The sequence below is a fragment of the Ictidomys tridecemlineatus genome, chromosome 5 (assembly GCF_052094955.1).
Source record: "Ictidomys tridecemlineatus isolate mIctTri1 chromosome 5, mIctTri1.hap1, whole genome shotgun sequence".
NCBI lineage: Eukaryota > Metazoa > Chordata > Mammalia > Rodentia > Sciuridae > Ictidomys > Ictidomys tridecemlineatus.
Genome location: NC_135481.1, coordinates 91,196,105 through 91,220,632, shown reverse-complemented (window position 1 = coordinate 91,220,632; position 24,528 = coordinate 91,196,105).

Sequence of the window (24,528 nt, the reverse complement as noted above, 5' to 3'; positions counted from 1 at the left end):
AGTATCTTCTTTTTGAACAAGATTATTAGAATAGTTTGCTACTATTGATCCTCTGGGGTGAAAATTCATATAAATTATTATCTGAACAAATAATTACAGTGTATAGCATGTCTTAGGTTACTGTAGTTTGAGTTTTTCTAGTAATCCCAGTGTTTGCTAAATTTTTTCCTACAAATTACTGGTAAAAGCCAAAAAAAGGTTGTGTTCTTAGTATCCTGGGAGAAACAGTCGCCTGTACATGTCAAATTTCTTTGAAACCTCATGTTCTATATTTAAAATTCATGTTACTTTCTATTCTGTAGCATAGAATATTACTTATTCATTTTAAGAATATTGCTTATTTCTTTATATACAAAAAAGAAATGTTTTAAATTTGTGATCCAGAGATTATGCTATGGCTCTCCCAGAGTGTAATGTTACCTTTCACATACTCTACTTTGCCTATCCATCCTCCTTTAGGGGACAGAAATGCATTGCCCATGTTCTCAAAGAAATAGGGGCACTTTCAAGCCTGATACAACAGGTCTCTTTAAGGACTGGAACTCCCACCTTTGCAGAAACAACAAAAGGAACAAAAAAGACCAAAGAGGACATCGGATCTAAAGATTAGGGTAAACTTCCACCCTTTAAAAACTGATTAGCCCAGGCGCTCCGTGTCAGTTTTATCCATTTTCCATTTCATTAAAAGAGTATAAAATTCATGCAAATTTATTTTTTTGTGGTTTTCTCTTATTTATTTCTTCTTTTTATAACCATTTTTAAAAATTACTCTTTTTAATTATACATGACAGTAGAATGTATTCTGACATACTATACACACATGGAGTATAACTTCTCATTTTTGTGGTTGCACATGATTTGGAGTTACACTGGTCATGTATATATGAATCTAGGAAAGTTATGATGTCCGATTCATTCTACTGTCTTCCCCATTTCTATTCTCCCTCCCTTCCCCCCATTCCCACTCTTCAATCTGGTGAAGCTCAACTCCTCCCCTGACCCATTGTGTCATACAAATTTATTTTATATGAATGAAAAATGTTTTGCTTTTCTGTGATGTTAGATTATTTTCAAAATGCATTTATCCAGTAAAATAATTCAGGGTCATTTCAAAAGAAAGAAGAAAGAACACAAAGTTATCAATATTTTCACTTGGTAGAGGGCAGTGATTTGTATTTTGAAACATACCCACCATGTAGCAGGAATCTAGGAGTAAGCAAGGTAAACACACCCAGAAGCCAGTCTGGGGCAAACCTAGACAACTGAGAAAAATTAGCAATGAAACTATAAGAAAAGGACACTCAGAGAATCTGAAATGGATTTTCCTGCTCTCTTAGCCTGAGGAGCACTGTGGAATATAGACAGAAGCCCCAAGCAGTAAACCTTGGGAGCCACAGGCCATCCCCAAGCACTCCACCCAGATCCTGGCCTCTTGGAACTCCAAGTTGCCATGCCAATTTTATTCTTAAAAATCAAACTCCCACTGTAAAATATCATTTTGTAAAAATGAAGTTTTGCTATTATTCAGAGATGTATTTGCTTCTTATAGAAAAGCCAGAATTTTCCCCACCATTATGTTAAAAAGCAATGGTAACCTTCCTCCTGCATGGTCTCTATCAAAGTATTTTGCTTTTTGTTTTAGTCTCTGTCTTTTAGGCTGAGAAATATTTTTTTTTTTTTTAGAGAGAGAGAGAGAGAGAATTGTATTATTTATTTATTTATTTGTTTGTTTGTTTTTGGCAGACACAACTTCTTTGTTTGTATGTGGTGCTGAGGATCAAACCCTGGCCTCAGGCATGCCAGGAGAGCGTGCTACCGCTTGAGCCACATCCCCAGCCCTGAGAACTTTTTTTTTTTTTTTTTAATATCTAGTGATCCTGGGGCATTTAGTCATACTTAATGAGATGTAAATCTGGTTTGAACCAAGAAAGATGACTTCAGTTCCTCTGTCTAAATATTTTCCACACTTCATTGTCAACTAAGCCTAGAATCACAGATTCTTATGCCTTTTTACCCAATAGTTTCAGAAAAAAAAATGCTTTTTTCCATGAGAGTGGTTGGGAAAGACTGGACATCGACTTCCCAGGTTAAGATGGGAGACCTGAGAGTGTAACAGCACTTTGTCAACCATATTTCACGCTCCACACATCCTGTACAGGCCCCCTACCCTGACCCCTCACTCTGATTTTCTGAGGTTTCAGAGGCCCTAAATATTGAGACTGTCACAGAACCAGGATTTCTGTTGGTATTTTACTCTGTGGACCTTGGGATTCAGTTTGTTCAGTCCAATAAGTCAGTTTCCACTAGTCTCTTTACTCCCATTCTCAAAGCATCTCTGGAGAGCATAACGTTTTTAAACTTTTACTCTCATTTCAGTTGATTTTCAAAATGGAACAGTGAAAGGTACCCAGGAGCGGAGGTCCTGAATTGTTCATCTCTCTGTATTTCCCCAGCATGCAGTGGGTACTCAATAAGTGCTTTCATAGAATAGGAGGATTGTTTAAAGAAGTGATGAATAAGGGACATGAAAGGACCAGAATTGAATGGAATCTAATGTCTCTCCATAGGGGGGAAGTATCTCCAAACTTCAAGGTTAGCTCTAAGTCCTAAGGAGACACCCAGTGAGAAATCAGATTGGCTGATACACAGAACAGATTATTTTAATACCACAGTGCTGCTCATAGCATTATTCCAAGCCCAGAGGAGTTTTATGAGGCAAACAACCCATTCAGGAAATAATTATTTGTTGAAGATGCCCCTTAAAGGTTTGTTAGTAATCCTATGGATGCAACTAACATGTGAGTCTTAGGAGTGTCTGATTCTTCCATGGAGAATTCTAAGTGGATGGAACTCTATGAGGGCAGGAGGTGAGACTTTATGCAAGTCTATGAAAAGGCAAAAAACAGCAGAAACAGGAGAAAAGCTATGGCAGAAGGGTATAAAAGGAAGGCACAGAGGCAGAGCTGGGGAGTTCAGAGATACAGGATCTATTAAGAAAGGTGATTGAAAGACATCCTAACTAGCTTCTTTTGTCTTTCCAGCCAGTGGTGAGAGGTCAACAGCTGAATCAGAGTCCTTGTTCTCTATCCATCCAGGAAGGAGAAAATGTCTCCATGATCTGCAATTCCTTAAGCACATTTAATATCTTCCTATGGTACAGGCAGCACCCTGGAAAAACTCTTGTCCTCTTGATAACCTTATATAAGAGTGGTGAGTTAGTAAGGAATGGGAAACTGACTGCTCAGCTTGGTGGAGCAAGAAAGGAGAGCTTCCTGAATATCTCATCCTTCATGCCTGATGACTCGGGCACCTACTTCTGTTCTGGGCAGCACAACACCCCCCAGGCACCTGCAGCCTATATTGAAACTTGCAGCTGGGACTACAATCACCATGCTGCCTACAGTCCTGCTCCTTTGGTATGAAATGTGATATACATGCAACCGATGTACCCTGCCATTCCATTACTACCAACTCTCGGGGCAGGAGATTTATTTTCCAAAGATGTGTTCTTTGCTTAATGAACTCCCCTGTCAACTTCTTTTTAATGTATACAATAGACTTGTTTAGATGTAGGAATTGATCAATATGAAATCACAGTACATGATGTTAACATATCTCTTAAAAATGAACAGATATCATTAGAATAGAATTAAGGGTTCAGTAATAAACTCATATATCTGGGGCCAGTTAATTTTCAGCAACAGTAACAAGATCATTACATGGAAAAATATTTTCAAAAAAACGTGCTGGGGTAACTTATAGCTACATGAAGAAGAATAAAATTGAATATCTTTAAACATATATAAATATTAGCTCAAATGGATCAAAAAAAAAAAACAATTTAAGAGCTAAAACTATAAAAGCTTAGAAGAAAATGTGAACTTGATGGCCCTGAACTATACAATGGTTTCTTAGACATGACATCAGAAACAAAACAAAACAAAAGCAAGCAAAGAAAAAAATTAATAGGACTTCATCAAAATGAAAAAGTTGTATGCATTAAAATCCACAAACCTTCTACAGAGGAAATTGAAAAGACAACCACAAGAATGGAAGACTAGCAAGAACTGGAGACTGTTGTTCTAAGTAAAATAAGTCAAACTCAGAAGGTCAAGGGGCATGTGTTTTCTCTTATATCAGAAGCTAGAGAGGCAAAAGAAAAAGAAAAGTGGTAGGAGGAATCTCATGAAAATCAAAGACAGATCAATAGAGGAAAGGGACCAAGAGATGGGAGATGAGGAAGGAGGGGGAAAGGGCTGGGGAGTCATATTGGCCAAATTATATTGTTACATTGTGTGCATGTAGGAATATGTAACAACAAATCCCATCCATATGTATAACTAGAATGCACTAATTTAAATATGTGGGAAAAATATGGAAGACCATATTTACAATTCATGTATTCTAAGAAGATTCAGAATATATTTTGTAACACTTAATAACTCAACAGTGAAACAAGATTTGAATAGTCATTGCTATGAAAAATATACACAAATGGCCTAAAAGCACATGAAAAGATGCTCAATATCATCATTTATTAGAGTAATGCAAGAAAACCACAGTGAGATGTCTCATCACACTAAGATGTCTATAAAGAAGAAGGAGGAGGGAAAAATAAAAGGAATATCATTCATGAAAATAAATGAAAAAAATGCAAATTAAAAATATAGGCAAAGCTAAAGACATAATTAATAAATATAAAATAATTTTATTTTATGTAATTAGAATAATTATATTTTAGCAAATGTATGGGAGGTTTAACATTAGAAAAATCTATTCATATGATTCCAATATTAGCATATTAAAGGAGGAAAATCCCAAGAACATCTCAGCACATAAATTTTCAAATTAACATTTTATTAAGGACATTTCCAAATGTATACGAGAGATTAAAAAAATAATGTAATTAGGATTCATGCATTTGTTATGGGAATTTTAAAATATTACACAAAATAGAATGCTATAGTAAATATATATGTATTCACTACACTTCTTCAATAATTATCAATTATAAATTGTGGGGAGCCACCTGTGGCCCCTAGGCTGAGCTTGTCCACTTGCCACCTGGAGCTATGGGGGTACTAATCTGGCACACACACAAAAGCTGAGCAGGGCAAGTGGCCTTTACCCTCTTTTCGCAACAGGGAGCCTGCTTCAAGCCCTACCTGGGCATTACCTAATGGGGATGGGCAACCCCCTGAAACCTGATTCCCTTGCCTTATTTGGTGAAGAACATTCTATTGAACCTCCTTTTATGTGTCCCCCCTATAAAAATAAAGATAATCCAGGTGCATGGCTCTGTTTCCAGCTGACCCCAGAGGTCTCATAGCCATCCTTGATTCTCATAAAAGGTATTTCTGTATATTGCATGTTTCTTTCACTGTTTCTTAGTTATGCAGCCAGCTCCTTTGAACCCAATTCATATCACCAGCCTGGCCAACTGGCGATAATCAACATATGATCCATCTCTTCCATATCACTTACTTTCTCACCCGACTCAAGTGAATTGTGTTAAAGCAAATTCCAGGGACTGGGGATATGCTAACTGGTAGAACACTTACTTAGTATGCTTAATGCCTGGGTTCAATCCTAGTACCATTAAAGAAAAAATTGAAAAGAGCAAATCTCAAATTTTAGTTGTATCATCTGTGAATAATTCAAAATACATCTCTGGGATAAATTCTAGTTTTTAACACAAATATAATTATATTTTTACACCTAAAATATCTAGCATTATTATTTGTTTGCCATTAAATAATATCTTGATAATACTGATTCTCTGAGACATTAAGGAATTTGAGTAAAGCTCAATATTTGTTTTGGGTTGATTTTAATCCATGTGTACTTGAGAAGTACTCCCTCAGTTTTTGGTGCACAGTTCTATAGATGTCAATTAAATCAAATTTATTTAGCTCCTGTATATAATAACGTTGCCTTGGCAATCACTGAGAGAGAAGTCATTAAAATCTCACTACAAGAGAATTTTTCAAATTCTCTCTATAGTTGTATTAATTTTTGCTTTATGCATTTGATGTCAGCAACTGATTAGAAGTTTAGATCCATTATATCTTACTGGAATCAAACACTTTATCATGATTTCAAGACTTTCCTTATCCCCAATTCTGCTTCTTGTTTTATGAGTTCCTTTTCCAGCTATTAACATAGATTCCTAAGTTTATTTTTGTTAGTATTTTCCTGGTACAGATTTTTCCTTCTTTTACTTTCTAACTTTCTCTGCTCTTATATTTAAGTTGCTATCTTTAGAAAAATGTGTTTGTATTTTGTATTAACCTTACAATTTCTACATTTTTTCCATTGTTCTAATATTTTCATTGTTTTTACAAAAATGTTAGTACAAATTTAAATAATAAAACCCAATAATAAAACAAAAATTGGTCCTTTAGTTCATACACTTCATATTTTTAATTCAGTGGGCCTGAGATTTGGGGGTTTTTTACTGAGAGATAATATTCGCACATCTGTATGGGGTTACTATAATAACTTGATAAATGTATATACTGAGTAATGATCAGAATGGTAAAAAGCTCTTCCATCTCCTCAAACATTAATCATTTTAGTATGCTGGAAAATTTTATGTTCTTCTAGTTGTTTTTGAAGTATATCATAGATAATCATAGACAGTAGTTACTCCAGGAAGCATTCCCATAGGAAACCAGAACTAATTCCTCCTACCAAACTGTGTTTTGGTGTCCTTTATCAAGCTTCTTTCTGTACCTTCTCCCCACTACATTATCTGGTCTCTACTGACCACTATTCCACTCTGTTCTTCAATGAGATAAACTTTTTGTTTTTCACACATGAGTGAGAAGCTGTGGTATTTGTCTTTCTGTGTCCAACTGGTTTCACTCAAGATAATGACCTCTAGTTCCATCCATATTGCTGCAAGTGACAGGATTTCATTTCTTTATTATGACTGAATAATATTCTACAGTGTATATGTATCACATTTTATTTAACTTTTTATCCATCGTGGACACTTTGGTTGAATTCACAATCCTGGTTATTGTGAATAGTGCTGCAATGAACATGGGCATGCAGGCGTCTCCTTGATATGCTCACATCATTCTCTTTGGATATATACACATAATAGGACTGCTAAATCATCACCTGGTGATTCTATATTTAATTTTTAAATGAATCTCCACACTGTTTCCTGCAGTGGTTGTTAATAACTTGCATTCAAAAGTTTTCCCCCTTTATCATCAGAATTTGTCAGTTTTTGTCTTTTTGATAAGAGCTTTCTCACTATGGTAAGGATATCTCACTGTGGGGTGCTTCTATTGTTGTTTAGTTTTTTTTATAGGATGGGGTTTATATTGCTCAAGCTAACTTCAAACTCCTGGGCTCAAGCCATTCTCCAGCCTCAGTTTCCCAAACAGTTGAGCTACAGATGCACATCACCACAGTTAGTTTCTTTGTGGTTTCGATTTGCATTTCCTCGATGATGAGTGATATTGAACATTTTTGGCTATGTGTATGTCTTCTTTTGAGAAATGTCTATTCAGATCTTCAGTTTATTTTTAAATAGGATTATTTGAGTTCCTTATCTATTGAGCCTTTGGAGTTCCTTATCTACTCTGAATATGAATTTCTTGTTGGGTGAATTGCTTGAAAATATTTTCTCTTAATATTCTGGTTGTCTCATGGCTCTGTTGTGCCCTTTGCTGTGCAGAAACTTCTTAGTTTGATAGAATCCCATTTGTGTATTTTTACTTTTGTTGCCTGTGATTTTGGTGTCTTTCTAATCAGTGAGTAACAGCCATTTACATGTTTTCATATTTTTAATAAAGCAGTACTTGTTTCCATCATTTAAACTTTAACTTTATATTTGTTTTCTTTTCTTTCCCCTTTGTGTCTGGGGCAAGGGGGTTCAATTAGTAGTGGGTATTTTTCTTTCTTGTTTTAGTCCGCCCTCTATTAGTTTGGATATCATCTGCCCCTTTTTAAAATAGTTCTTCAGAGTTTACCTTGGAAGTTTTATCATGCAAACTTCAAATCTAAAGTTAATCTGTTACTTAATCCCTGTCTTTAAAATTTAAAAATACTCTTAGATTAAACCTTACTGGCTTACACCGAACATGCTGTGTTTTCATCACTGAGATTAAAATACCTGACAAGAACAATTTAGAGAAGGAAATTTTTATTTTGGGCTCAGAGTTTCAGAGGTTCAGTCCATGTCAGTCAACTCCAAACCTCTGGACCTGGGGTGAGGCAGAACATCATAGCAATAGCAGAACAATGTGGCAGAGGAAAGCCGCTCAGCTGATGGCAGCCAGAAAGGAGAGAGAGAGAGAGAGAGAGAGAGAGAGAGAGAAGCAAAGAGCCAGGAACAAAAATAGAATCACCAATAGCATACAGCTTCTACCTGCAGTTACCACCCAGTAGTCAATCCACACAGTTACAGCTCTAATAATTTAATCATTTCTCTTCTGAATATTCTTGCATTGCCATGAGCCTTTCAAGGACATCTCAGATCCAAACCATAACACATGCTATCATAGGCCAATATTTTAACTTGTATATTTAAGCAGTACCATTATTGGTACTGCTTTATATGGTTAGTATTTATTTAGATTAACTGTACGTCACTACCCAACATCATTGGTCACCATCCCTTCTTGCATCTCAGAGCTTCCTTCTGAGATAATTTTTCTCTTCCTGAGATGCATCTTTTAATATAAAAGGTTTTCAGTGATAAAAATCTGCAATCTAATTCTGACCTTACTCTTAAAGGATAGCATACTTACAATTCTAGGTTCATAGTTCTCTCAGCATTTTGAAAATATTTTCCAGTAGATTATGTTTTTCATTACTAATTCTGAGAAGTTTTCTCAATCTTAATGTTATTTCTTTATCAGTAACTTATTTTTTTTATTTTCTCCTCTTCCTCCTCCTCTTTTTCCTTCTCCTCTCTCTCTCTCTCTCTCTCTCTCTCTCTCTCTCTCTCTCTCTCTCTCTCTCTCTTTCTTTTAAAATCTTCCTTGACAATATTTCCAAAACATACCTGTTTATGCAAATGAGCCAGACTCCAGTTTTAAAAACCAGTTCTCAGATCCTTCTAGAGATTCTGATTCAGCCAACCTTGATTGACTCTGCTCCCTAGTGATTCTGTTTTGTTAGGAAAGTTTGCAGATCACTGTCTTTAGTTCTGTGGAATTTTGCTACAATGTGCTTTCATGTAAGCATATTTCCATTTGTTTTGTTTTATATGTATTGAATTTTCTTTATTTATGGACTCACGTTTTTCATCAGTTCTGAAAAACTCTCAGAACTGCTATTTATTTTCCCAAATGCTATTTAGCTACAGTATCTCCTTCTGCAATTCCAGTTTAGCATATTTGAGACCTCTAATCCTGTCCACTCATTTCTCTTACTTCTCTTTCATTGTATCTCATCCCTTAATCTCTCTATACTGAATTCACAATCATTTCTTCACATTTATCTTTCAATTCACCTGCATCTAATTTGTCATTTAATATATCCACTCAGGTATTGTATCCAATAATTATATCATTTCATTTTCAAAAGTTGTATTATGTTCTTTACCTAATCTACTCTTTTTATGGCTTTGGTTCCTTTATTATTGTTGAGTTTCTCTTTAATTTCTTTAAGCATCGAATACTTCAATATTTTATGTCTAATAATTTTCACTTTGAGGACATTGGGGCTCTGAATCTGTTGTCCATTTTCTATCCATTTGTAACAGAAATATATCTCATAGGTGATAGCTGTTTTTTTGTATGATGAATTATTTCTTTTCTTTTCTTTTTTTCTACTGGGAATTGAACCCAGGACCTCTTTGAGTTTTGCACCCCTAGCACCCATTCTGATTTCAGCTTTCTATTCTTTCTTTGTTTCTGTCTATTGGTGTGTCTGTTCCACGAACATTCCTGAGAGTCTTAACAATTCAATAACAGATGCTTGCTGTAATTCATCTAGAATCCAGTTTCATGTCAGTGAGAAAACACAGCAGACTAACTAGTGTGCTATTCTGCCCAAGAAGGACATTTTTTACTCTGTCTTATCTGCTGTATATCCTCTGTGGCACCCAGTATGGGGCTTTGCACTAGGTGTATACTCAACATATTTTGAACTAAATTGAACTGAATTATAAGGTATAAGACACAAGATGCATGTACCTTGTAAGACATAGTATGTATAATAATTATCTAAGATACAAAAATGAAAACCTCAAATTCTAGATTAAGCTGATATGACACTAATTGCTTTATGGTCATAAGATTGTGCTTATGAGTAGAAGCATTTCTGTCATTCGAATACCTTGGCATTCAAATCGTTGCACACAATTCTAGAATCTTTTAAAAACACATAATTAGCACTTATGATTCAAAACAAAGGTGATGAGATTTAGGTCTTGTTTCTTGAGTGACAATGGAATTAGTGACAGCAAGAACAGGTGGGTTAGGGCATCCTCATGTCAATGCTTATGAAAGTAAACATGAAAGATTCAGTTGCATTCAGCAATTATCACCTCTAGGATCTAGTGGGTTCTCTAAGTACTAAGCTTAAAGGACAAAGTCAAGAGAACTTCTATAGGGCAAGAAAATGCTGAAAATACATGAAAACATATGAGGATTTAAAACCGAAGTTTCAATTACCATTGTCCAAAACATAACAATATATTCGGTTCTCTACTTTCTGGGTCATGGGGGATGGGCGGGTGGGGGTGGAGTAATCTGACAAAATTTCAAAGGAAACACAAAGACAAGCCCTCATTATTCTACCTATCCAGGTTTCTCTTAATTTTTCTTCACTAACTATCAACTCAGAGTCCCCTTAAACACAGATATCCTTTTTCAGTAGCCAACCAAATATGTTCTTTCAAACACAAAATTGCTAATATGAAACTAGTTCACTATCTTGTAAATTGTAAAAAAATTTAAATTAAATTAAAAAATCTGACTTGAAACTTCACTTCCCTTTTATATTTTGTTAGAATTCATAGGTATCACTTCCAATTACTCAGTAACAGAAAAACTGTATAAGACTCATTTAAGCAATAAAGACATTTAATAATCTCACAAATAAGAGGAGGCAAGGCAATTGCATAGGCTGAGTGATAACATTAATTCTCACCATGCACAAGCTTCTTTTCCTCTTTGTCTCCAAGACTTTGTCAGCAGAGATGGTCATAAAAAGATGCCATAGGTAAGTTCAAGGAAGAAGGACGTGAGGAAATGAGCAACAACTTCACATTTTTTTTCTTTTACAAGGAGAACAAAGCTGTTCCCAATGCATCCAGACCCTTCTTACATTTCATTGATCAGAACCATGTGATATGCCCAGCACTAATTTATAAGGGAGATAAGCTTAGAAGATGTTGTTTAGGGAGAAGTGTTGGGTTAGTCATCCACAAACATCTGCCACATTATATCAGGTCCTCATTCCCCAAAAGAGATTATTGATGACACTCCATGATATCCTTATTATTTATTATTCTGTGTTCCATTAAGAAAAATTCAAAGTAGCTTCTAACCCTACACAAGTGCTAAAGAAAGCTGAAATCTGTAAAGAGCTGCAGAAAACTGTCTCAAAGGCAGTGGGATTTACAGTGAAAAGGGACAAGGCATTTTATTGCTTTTGCTCCAAAAAGTACACTGTAGATTTTTCTTCCTTGCAGGTGTCCTTGGGGAAATCAAGATCTTGCAGCTGGTACTTCTGAAAAGAGATGGACCCCTGCCACTGACAGTGTTATGGGCAATTACAGGCAGTTCCTTAGAGCTAGTGGCTTTTGTGTCTCGCGGAAACATTATGTTCCGAAACATCAGTAGAAATTCACTTTCCTCTCCCTGAGGAATAAGGCCCTGAAGACCCAGCATAACATTTCTGTGGATCCTACACATGCAATGGCTACAGAACCACTGACTAGTCTGTCCAACAACAGTGGAAGAATTTTAGAAGAATCTACCACAAATAGTACAGTGCCTGGGTACAATTTTTCATCTATTCTGCACCAGCTCACAAGATGGCAGTGTTTCATTTTGAATGATTCCAGTGGGTGGGAGGGACTTGAATTTAAATTGGAATGAAATGATACTTTGTTTTCTGGTTGGCCAAATAGCCAAATTGTTATTTCTCTCTCTCTCTCTCTCTCTCTCTCTCTCTCTCTCTCTCTCTCTCTCTCTCTCTGTGTGTGTGTGTGTGTGTGTGTGTGTGTGTATGTGAGAGAGAGAGAGAGAGGTGGGGTGACTGTGTGTGCTTGTCTGCACTCACTGGGGAATCAGAGAGGGGATTCCAAGAAGAAAAGGAAATTCTTAGGACACTAACTCATATTTCCCAGGAAAACAAACCTAAGAATTGGAGGATGGAGAAGTGGGCACAGACTTCTCTAGTGATCTTTTGGCTTCAACTGAGCTGTGAGTAGAATTTCTACAAATCTCAGGGACTTCCAGAAAAACCAGAGGATTGTGGCTCAGAAATGAAGAGGGAAAATGACCTTCATTCAGACTTTCTGGGAGCCCTGTGTGGTTTCAATGGAGAGTCGTTATAAACACTTTGCACACTGAACCTGGCGTCACTGTCTCTGGCTTACGTTTATTTATTACTTGTTCATTTCTTTTCTACACAGGGGTGAGCAGTGAGGACAAGGTGGTACAGAGTCCCCCATCTCTGGTTGTCCACGAGGGAGACAGTGCAACTCTCAACTGCAGCTATGAAATGGCCAACTTTCAAAGCCTACACTGGTACAAGCAGGAAGAAAAAGCTCCCACTTTTCTGTTTATACTAGTTTCAAGTGGGGCAGAGAAGAAGTTGGGAAGATTAAGTGGCTCCTTAAATAAGAAACTTAGCACCCTGCACATCACAGCCACCCAGCCTGGAGACACAGCCACCTACCTCTGTGCTGTAGAGGCACAGTGCTTCCTACTCACCTGCAGCCTGTACTCAAATGCTGCAGCTGAGAGTTTGTAACTGTAAGGAACTTGCCAAATTCCTCAAAAATAAGCTATAAGGAAAAAAGTTATTGATCAAGATCTTTGTGCCCATGATGACATTTACTTTTGAAATCTACTGGGTCCTAACTGAGCCTGAACCATATCATTGCATTCACAAGCTTCCCTGTGCTTTTCCATGGGATTCAGTGTAGCTAATATATTTAGAAAGCCACTCAGATGATACCAAATCCATTACCATGATATTATGCCCCATGACAGAAAGAAAGTGTTTTTATCTGGACTGTACAACTTGTACATGCACTACCCATCCTAACAGCCATGGGTGGTTCCTCTTCCAGCTAGAAGAGACACATTTACAAATAGAGTTCTACCTGCAACTTTTCTTGCTGGATCTATTAGCAAAGAACAAAGGTTGGGAACCAGGAGGCATCATTACTTAAGTCAAGTGCAAGTTTTCCTTCCCCATGTGCAGTATTCTTACTTATCTTATTCATCTTAGGGTTATGGCCTGTGTTGGGTTCTTCATAAAAATGGTGGCAGGATGGGAAGAATAGATGAACTCTAGATAGGGCAGAGGGGTGGGAGGGGAAGGGAGTGGACATGGGGTTAGAAAGGATGGTGGAATTTGATGGACATCATTATCCAAAGTACATGTATGAAGACACGAATTGGTGTGAATATAATTTGTATACAACAAGAGAAGAAAAATTGTGCTCTATATGTGTAATAAAAGTTGCAATGCATTCCACTGTCATATAAAAATTTTAAAAATAATAATTAAAAGAAAGAACATTATAATCAGTTTGAACACTTAGTAATTTAAGCAGCCTTCCAAAAGAAATGGACTACATAAATCATGAAAAACTAAAATAAACTTAGCTTAGTTATATCATGGTATATTCTTTCAATAAAATGCTATTATCATCACATATGTTTGCAAAAGTTTGCAATGAAAGCTATTATTTACAGAGAGCAAATACTATGTACCTTGTATTTTGCAGACATTACCTCCTTGAGTTCTCAAAATAGCTCCGATAGATTATCAGTATGATTTTCAGTTAACAAATTAATGTAACTCAGAAAGATTATGGTTCCCCCAAGACCACTCAGACAAATTGCTAGCAGACTTGGAAATGAAGTGTATCTAACTCCAAATGCTGTTTTCTTCACTGCATGCCCCCATGTTAAATATCTCGAGGGAAATCACTCAGAGTATGATCACAATTATGTATAAACATTTATACAAAATACTGAAATAACATGTTTAACATGAATAAAATAACAGATTCACAAAAGCACATGAATAGAACAGCACCAAAATTTTATAGCAACATTAGTTGTCTTTGAGTAATGGATTAGGGTTGCTGATTTTCTGTTTTATAATATTCTTTGTTTTTCAAATTGTCCACTATAGGCTGAATTCTAAGCATTATTTTAGACAAAATATATATGTAATATTATATTTATAACATATTTTAACAATTGTCCTATGTAAGTGGAGTGTTTTAATACCCAATCTCTGTGTAGGAGAGTATAGGCAATGAGGATGATTTGGGCTCATGAGTTTGTTAGTAATTTCATTGCAAATTGAGCACAGTTATGATTGGGAGAGAGTGTAAGAAATGGGCAGAGAATAGTTCCAAAGGACAGAAATGATATAAAAATTAATAGAATAAATCCTACAATGTTTTAGCATGCAAATACCTCTGACCATTTTCTTGTCTTCCCTCCTTTTCTATCCATGCCAAAAAAATTTTTTTTAAAGCAAGCAAACAACAATAACACAGAAAGAGAGACAGACAGACAGACGACAGACCAGGTAATCCAGAGGGGAGGAGAACCTGCCTTTCACTTATCTAAAACTATAAAATAGAAATGGAAACTCTAGGTTAGTCTCCCCAGTGTTCCTGGCTGAGGGCTGTTAACACAAAAAGACTAAGCACGGTGCAAACTTCATGGATCAGCACAACTTTTATTCAGCAATGGAGTGTTGCCTCTGGTGGACCCACTTTACTGATGGAAAATGAGCCATTGGCCAAAGCGGGAGTCTGTGCTTATATATGCTACACTGAGCGGTGGCTTAATTATTGACAGAGTATATCAGGTTAGGCACTCTGGAAACAGGTTTGTGAGAATTTGAAATTTGTTTTTATTGGGAAATATTTTTACTTGGAGAAGAATGGAGGGTCTGGGGTCAGCACTCAATGCTTATCTCTTTCCTTCCAGGGTCCCATTGTCCTGTCACTGAGAAAGGTTTTATTTGGAGAAGGATCAATGGTTTGGCTTCCTCCCAGAGACTGCCATTCTAGGCTTGATGGATATTCCCTTTCCAGGGACTGTCTTGTCACTGGATGATGTTTGTTTCCTTTCTAGGGATTGACCTGTCACTAGGAAAGGATGTATTGGGAAAAAATCAATGTATTGCCTTCTTCCTCACTTCCTCTTCCCAGGCCACACACTATTTTGGGTTTGTCATTTTCCATATCTTACAAGGGCTAAGAAGAATTCACAATCTAGGGGCTGAGGCTGTGGCTCAGTGGTAGAGTGCTTGTCTTGCATGTGTGAGGCACTGTGTTCGATCCTCAGCACCACATAAAAATAAATGAAATAAAGGTAGTGTCCATCTACAACTAAAAAAAAAAAAAAAAAGTGTTGACAATTTAAAATGCAGAGACTGGACTGTCTTTGAAGGAGATAAACAGCTGGAATAGGGAATGTTTTGCTGCTGTTGTTGTTGTTGTTTTGTTTTTTCACTCATTTCTGTTTCCCACTGAAACAAAAACCGAACATAATTTACATCCCAAAAGAGTAACCTCTCATTGAAATAACATTTACTGTAAGGCAAATTTTGTAATTTTATAAAAGAAAAAGTAACAAAGTAAATCTATAACCTCACCCTAAAGAAATAACCACTATTAACTGTTTTAATATTTTATTTTCCATTTCACTTGTGTTCATAATCTTGAAAAAAACGAGTCTAGAAAAATGTGGTGAATTCAAATTATTTCAAATACAGGATGAAAATTTCTCAAAGTCATTGCAAGAAGAGTTGTTTCTGTACCTTTGAAAATCTCTTTATGTAGTTGAGCTCCTCCTCCTTCTGACCTGTGGGTTATAAGAACCCTCCAAAATACTCCTCCCAGTGGTTTGATTGCAACATACTAGCAATGTAAAGCATTCAGTGAATAAATAAGGTCATAAGTCAAGAATCCAGAAGAAATTATGAATAGCAAGTTTATCTTCACTTCACTTCTAGCACTGGCCTTGCCAGGTAAGGGTCCTGTCCAGTGCCTGAGCTGCTCTCCTGGAGAAGCCCCTTGTAATGATACTGATGTGTATTTGATGTTTCAGGGCCTGAAAGAGCAGACAGAATCACATCCCAGGAGATATAAGTATCTGGAACAGAAGGGAAGAAGTCTGTAAATCTGCTTTGTAATTTTGATGTCTCATCTACAGGCTATGTTGTTCTCTACTGGTTTCCACAGAATCCAAACCAGACACTAGAATATATTCTCTACAGAGGGTAGAGATACCATGGAAAAGGAGATGCCAACTTTGCCCTAGAAAGGTTTTATTGAAAGAGTACAGTGAATTCGATAAATTTTTACATTGGAAATCTGGTTCCTGAAGACGCTGCCCTTTATTACTGTGTACCGAAAGACACAGAGAGAACATTTCTTTCAGGAGCTAGACAAGAATCTCAGTGCACAGCAAGAGGAGTGAGACACACAGGACCACACAGAATTTTTTTTTCCCTACTGGATCTGCAGAGGTGCTCTAACTATATAATAGCTATATGATTATAAGCAAATAGACTAAGCTTTGGAATTTTAGATTCCTGAAGTTTGAGATAATAATTATGCTTTGTAGGCTGTTACAAAACATGATTTCAACACTTCAGTCAAATGGTAGCACATGAATAAAATAGCAACAAAATTTTACAGCAACATTAGTTATATTTGAGTAATGGATCAGGGTTGTTGATTTTCTGTTTTATAATATTCTTCGTTTTTCAAATTGTCCACTAAAAGCTGAATTCTAAGCATTATTTTAAACAGAATATACATGTAATATAATATTTATAACATATTTTAACAACTGTCCTATGTAAGTGGAGTGCTTTAACACCCAATCTCTGTGTAGAAGCGTACACTCCAACATGTTCCAGACACTCAGCAAATGATAGATTTTTTTTTTCCTCTCTTTCAACTACTTTGGCCTTCTATAAACGTTTTATCATCTCAAAATTACCTGTATGTTACAAAGAACAATTTTAAAAAATAACTAAAACCCTAAGAAAACTTATCCAGGACCTAGAGAATGCCAGGCTTTGAAGTACATGCTCAGCAATGCCAGCGATTAGAGGAAGCAGGGCCCTGAGGCACCAGTTCCTGTGCACAGTGGCCCTGGGTATAGGAAATTTCTCATGATCTAAATAAGAACAAGGGATAATTCTTTTTGAGAGAGAGAGAGAATTTTTAATATTTATTTTTTAGTTCTCGGCGGACACAACATCTTTGTTGGTATGCGGTGCTGAGGATCGAACCCGGGCCGCACGCATGCCAGGCGAGTGCGCTACCGCTTGAGCCACATCCCCAGCCCCAAGGGATAATTCTTCAATAAGACTAAAGGGAAGAGGAAGAGGGTCAGCAGGGATGGGTGTTGGGTGAGGAGAGAGAAATTGCTTAGATAATTATGTCCAGGCTCCTGCATCAATTCTACTTTCCCATCCCAAAATGGGAGGGCAAGTGAGGCAGTGGACTTACTGGGGTACTGCTCCAGCCAGAGGGCACCTACCACCTACTGCACTGATTCAAGCACATCTCCAATGGACCCCTACCACTTAATTCGGACCTGGGCGTCATATTACATCTTTGCACTGGCATTGGGTGACATACTATAGAAGAAGGTTTAGAGCTTTACTTGATACAAAGCCTGTGGCAGCACTCACACCTTATGGCTTCCAGATCAGAAGCCTCTGGGTCCAGCAGCAACCAGCAAAACTTGTTCCAGCCACACTTCTGCCAAACAGCTGCATGAGTTATTAAGGGGGCCTTGGAAATAACCAAGGAAAATCAGAACTGAAATAATGTTTTCTTTTACAAGTGAAAAAAATATGGTAACTAGAAAATAATTTTCAAAGATATGCTTTTAAAGCTAACTTTAAAAAAATTGAATTATGAGAGACAGTTGTTCATGAAGGAATAAGATAATTTAAGGAGAGCAAAGTGTAACTACCCTTAGCTTCAGCTTGTGGAAGACTGTTATTTTTACACCCTGTTAATAACAACACAATATATTGGTAAACATCATGCAAAGGGAATTTAAAATTCACTAAACAGTTCATACATTTGATCCACTTCTCAGAATTTATAATAGTGACTAATTTTAAGTAGAAAAAAAAACTTTAGGCAAGAATTCACTCCAATAAAAATTTTTAAATCATTTGGAAGAATTTGGATATAAATTTTACTATATGTTCTTCAACCATTTAATGAGCCAATTATTAAGAACATGGATATGCTCTTGACATAAAAATTAAGTAAAATATGGAGTCAATATTAGAATCATGCTGTGTTTGCATTAATACCAAATGCTTGAAGCACATAGATTTAAAAAACTGAAATCTTTGATGCAAAAATGAAAATATGGATTTATGATATTCTATTTCTCAGCATTTTAGTTTTTATTTTTTATGAAATAATTATGATCCTGTTGACGCAAGGAATAAAATTTTAAGAAGGATATTAGCTCCAAACTTTGTGCGTAGGGTTAGCAACCCCAGCTAAGTACTCTGAGCTGTACCTCAGCCCTTGGACCCTGGGGCACCAGTTTTATGGTTCACTGCACCATCTCTCCCCAACTCTTCTTCCTTAGTTGATCCCTCAGACCCTCTGACAGAGCCTCCACTGAAAAGTTCTTTGTGTCTCCAACCCACCTTTAAGGTGGGCAAACAGAAAAAGCTACCTTCATTCAGTTCTTCTCTCTTTTCTCTGTAGAAGTAAGGGGAAGTTTAAGTGCATGAGACACTCAGGTCATAGGAAAACCACCTTCAGTTTTAAGGAAGAATGATGAGGTAATCTTTATATCCTTACACTGGGTTTTGTCTTAGAATTGTTTAAAAACAATTAAGTATATATTTAAGTTCATTCAACTTATCTTTGTAAGAGATGAATGTCTTCTCTTTTTAAAAATGTTATAACATTACAGATAAAGTTAGGTCCTCTCTTCCCACTCTTCATCTTGACTCTGTTCCAAAAGGCAAAATCTGCTTTGGGTTTGTAATGTATATTTTAGACCCTTTATCATAATTAATATGGACATACTCATGGAAGCACACGTATTTACTTTGTGATACATACAATGTTAACAAATGGTATGTTTTGTTCAACATCTTTCTCTTATTTTATTCAACAAAATAGACTTGAAGAATAGCCAGGTTGAAGGGCTCCAGGCCTCAGCATTAGAACAGGACTCCCCCAAACTCCTGACTACTTGCCCATGCAGGTCTCGCAGGTGCCTCAGCAGGACCACCAGCATCAGGACTGGAGCAGAATTCCCAGACGAAGCTCTGAGCAGGACACTCAGCCAACTATCCATGCATAGGAACTCTGGCTGCCACTCCCATGTGGACCCCCATCTACCAACATGGGGTTTCCCCAGTTGTCTCTATCTTGGGACTCTGCAGCAACTACCATAGTCCCCTATGCACAGAGCCTGCTTGCACCTGGGACATCACACAGGCTCTGAAGACAGCCGACAGCAGCACTACTGCCCCAGAGCTCATCTCTGAATGCATCACACAAAACCATCACCCCATTCCCCCCACCCAACCCAACACCCCATTGCTGAAAGCAGCAGCCTCCATCTTGGGTCAACTCCATCACCATCTTTAGTTAGGGCAACTACCAGCTTGGAACACCGGATCTCCAGGTGCCCATAGTTTCTAATCCCCCCCAATCCCCAGCAGTCACTAACTTGGCAGAGTGACTGCACAATTCAAAACAGTTGCCACCAGAGTGCAACACACACAAGCCCTCCAGACAGAAAGTTTCCTGATTAGGAAATAGAAAGGGAGAGGGTGATGGAGATACACTTTAGAGACTAATTTAGAGGCAGGAACTGTGAGATCTTCAGGTGAGATTAGGAGATAAGACCTGGCACCCACATCACAGGAGCAGACCCCAAAGGAGATCCTTGAGGTGCAGTCTCCCATTGGGACCAGCAGGTGCCATACCCCACTTCCAGGTGCCCTGTACCTAAGACCAACCCTCATACCCTGGTAACCCCCAGCATCCTGAAGGCAGAGATAGCAGCTAAGAACAGACAACCCTACCTATTGGATGAGAAGAGAAACAAGAAAGATACTGATCCCCAACCAAAACAATCCTTGTTTCTTCCTTTGAGTTTTTTTTTTCTTCCCCTCTCTATTCTCCCACCTTCACATCCCCAACATATGTGAAACCAAGTACTTGAATTAGGATACTTAAGACTGGGAAGTCTAAATAGTATACTACAGTCGTGTTGTATATACTTTTTTTTCTTTTTCTCCTATTTTTACTTTTTTCTTTTTCTCCTAAACTTACATTTTTTATTTTTCTTAATATTTGTATGTGTTTGTTTTATGTACTCTAGGTCTTCCCACTTATTGTCTACCCAAAATTACCTCCTCTCTCTTCTCCTGCTACTAACCTTCTTCTTAAGATTCCTCTTTCACACTTTCTAAGATATAATAACTGCATACCCTCACCTCCTACTCCTTCAACATCTCATCCTACACCACACTCCTGGCTCTTTATCCACCATCAGAAAATATAAACCCATTTGCAAACCTATTGGTTATACTGTAGATAATAATTAAATTCACCATTTCTATATATTGTGACCAAACTGAAAACATCTTAATAGCAACTATTTGTTTTTAGGTTGTATTTTATTTATATTGGGATCTGTTAACATTATCCTATACCTCAAAGGAGAGGTAGTGGGATCCTGCAAGGGCCCTATAAGCCTATAAGGTAAAATGGTAACACCTCAGATCCACAGTGCTAGAAGGGTAGACACATAAGCAACATGAAAAGACAAGGGAGGAAAGTGCCCCAAACAAATCAAGATACCACGTATTAGAATCCATGGTTAGCACAGCAGAAAAAATCACAGAGAAGGAGTTCAGGATTACATAATTAAAATGTTCTATGAATTAAATACAGGCAGCAAAAGATCATTTTGAGAAAGAACTACATAAGCAAATACAGGAAGCAAAAATTATTTCAATAGGGAGATAGAAGTTCTAAACAACAACAACAACAAAACAGAAATCATTGAAATGAAAGAAACAATAAACCAAATTAAAAGTTCTATTGAAAGCATCACCAACAGATTAGACCACTTGGAAGATAGTACCTCAGACAATGAAGACAAAATATATAATCTTGAAAAGAATGTAGACCACACAGTGAAAATGGTAAGAAACATAAGCAGAACATTCAAGGAATATGGGATAGCATAAGAGAATAAATCTAAGAGTTATTGGGATAGAGAAAGGCACAGAGTTTCAAACCAAAGGAATAACAACCTATTCAATGAAATAATATTAGAAAATTTCCCAAACATGAAGAATGAATTAGAAAATCAAATATAAGAGGCTTACAGGATGCCAAATGTACAAAATCACAACAGATCCACCCCAAGGCACATTATCATAAAAATGCCTAGCATACAGAGTAAGGAGAGAATTTTGAGAGCCACAAGAGAAAGAAGTCAGATTACATACAGGGAGAAACCAATTAGGTTATGTGCAGATTTTTCAACCCAGACCCTGAAAGATAGAAGACCCTGAAATGACAAACACCAAGCTCTGAAAGAAAATGGATGCCAACCAAAAATTTTATAATCAGCAAAATTAAACTTTAGATTTGATGATGAAATAAAGACCTTCCATGATAAACAAATGTTAAAAGAATTTACAACCAGAAAGCCTGCACTATAGAAAAATATTCCATGAGGAGGAAATGAAAAACAACAATGAAAATCAGCATAGGGAGGTATTACACTAAAGGAAAAACCAATCAAAGGAGAAACCAAGTCAAGTTAAATACCAAAAATAAACAAAAATGGCTGGGAATACAAATCATGTCTCAAAATAATAATAACCCTAAATGTTAATGGCCTAAACTCACCAATCAAAAGACCCAGACTAGCAGAATGGATGAAAAAAAAAGAACCAATAATATGCTACTGCCAAAAGACTCATCTCATAGGAAAAGACATCCCCAGACTAAAGGTGAAAGATTGGGAAAAATCATACCACTCACATGGACTGTGGAAGCAAACAGGGGTTTCTACCCTCATATCAAATAAAGTAGATTTCAAGCTAAATTCAATCAAAAGGGATAAAGAAAGTAATTTCATACTACTCAAGGGAACCATTCACCAACAAGACATAACAATTATAAATATATATGCCCAAACAATGGAGCATCTATGTTCATCAAATAAACTCTTCTCGAGTTCAAAAGTCAAATAGACCACAATACAATAATTCTGGGTGATTTTAACACATTTATTTCACCACAGGATAGATCTTTCAAACAAAAGCTGAACAAAGAAACTATAGAACTCAATAATACAATGAATAACTTAGACTTAACTGACATATATAGAATATTTCATCCATCAATGAGAGAATACACTTTCTTCTCAGCAGCACATGGATCCTTCTCTAAAATAGACCATATATTATGCCACAAAGAAATTCTTACCAAATGCAAAAAAGTAGAGATACTATCCTGCACTCTATCAGATCATAATGAAATAAAATTAGAAATCAATGATAAAATACAAAATAAAACCTACTCCAACACCTGAAGACTAAATAATGTTACTGAATGAACAATGGGTTACAGAAAACATCAAAGAGGAGATTAAAAAATTCTTACAGATAAATGAGAACACTGATACAAACTAGTGAAATCTCTGGGACACTATGAAAGCAGTACTAAGAGGAAAGTTTATTGCATTGAGTTCATTCCTTAAAAGAAGAAAAAGTCAACGAATAAATGACATAAAATTATATCTCAAAGCCCTAAAAAAGAACAACAAACTAACATCAAAAGCAGTAGAAGACAGGAAATAATTAAAATTAGAACTGAAATCAGTGAAATTGGAACAAAAAAATTGAAAAAATTGACAAAACAAAAAGTTGGTTCTTTTAAAAAAAATAAATTTGACAAACTCTTAGCCATGCTAATGAAGATAAGGAGAGAGAAAACTCAAATTATTAACATACATGATGAAAAAAAATATTACAACAGACACTACAGAAATACAGAAGATAATTAAAAATTATTTTGAAAACTTATATTCTAATAAAATAGAAAATATTAAGGGTATTCACAAAATTCTAGAGTCAAATGATTTGCCCAAATTTAATTTCAAGCAATAAAATAGAAGATACCATCAGAAGCCTACCAACCAAGAAAAGCCCAGAACCAGATGGATACACAGCTGAGTTCTTCAAGACCTTTAAATAAGAACTAATACCAATACTCTCCAATTTATTTTAAGAAATAGAAGAAGAGGGAGCACTTTCAAACTCATTCAATAAGGCCAATATCACTCTGAGTCCAAAACCAGGCAAAGACACATCAAAGAAAGAAAACTTCAAACTAATATCTCTAATGAACATAGATGCAAAATTTTTAATATAACGCTGACAAATTGAGTACAAAATGATATCAAAAAGATTGTGCACCATGATAAAGTAGGATTTATCCCAGTGATGCAAGGTTGGTTCAACATACAAAAATCAATAAATGAAATTCATCACATCAATAGACTTGAAGATAAGAACCACAAGATCATCTCAATAGATGCAGAAAAAGCATTTGACAAAATATAGCACACCTTAATGTTCAAAACATTAGAAAAACTAGGGATAACAGGAACATATTTCAACATAGTAAGTACTATCTATGCTAAGCCTCAGACCAACATCATTCTAAATGGAGAAAAATCGAAAGCATTTCTTCTAAATGCTTAATTTCACTACTTCTACTTAACATATTTCTTGAAACACTGGCCAGAGCAATTAAACGAAAGAAATTAAAGGGATACGGACAGGGGAAAAAGAACTCAAATTAGCACTATTTGCTGATGATATGATTCTATACCTAGAAGACCTAAAAAATTTCGCCAGAACACTTCTAGTAGTTTTCTGCAAAGTAGCAGGATATAAAATCAACATCCATAAATCAAAGGCATTTCTGTATGTCAGGGACAAATCCTCTGAAAGGGAAATGAGGAAAACTACCCGATTTACAATAGCCTTAAAAAAAGAATAAAATACTTGGGAATCAACTTAACGAAAGATGTGAAAGATCTCTACATTGAAAACTACAGAACACTAAAGAAAGAAATCAAAGAAGACCTTAGAAGATGGAAATATTTCCCTTGTTCTTAGATAGTGAGAAATAATATTGTCCAAATGACCATACTATCAAAATCACTATACAGATTTAATGCAATTCCAATCAAAATTCCAATGGCATTCCTCATAGAAATAGAAAACACAGCCATGAAATTCAACTGGAGA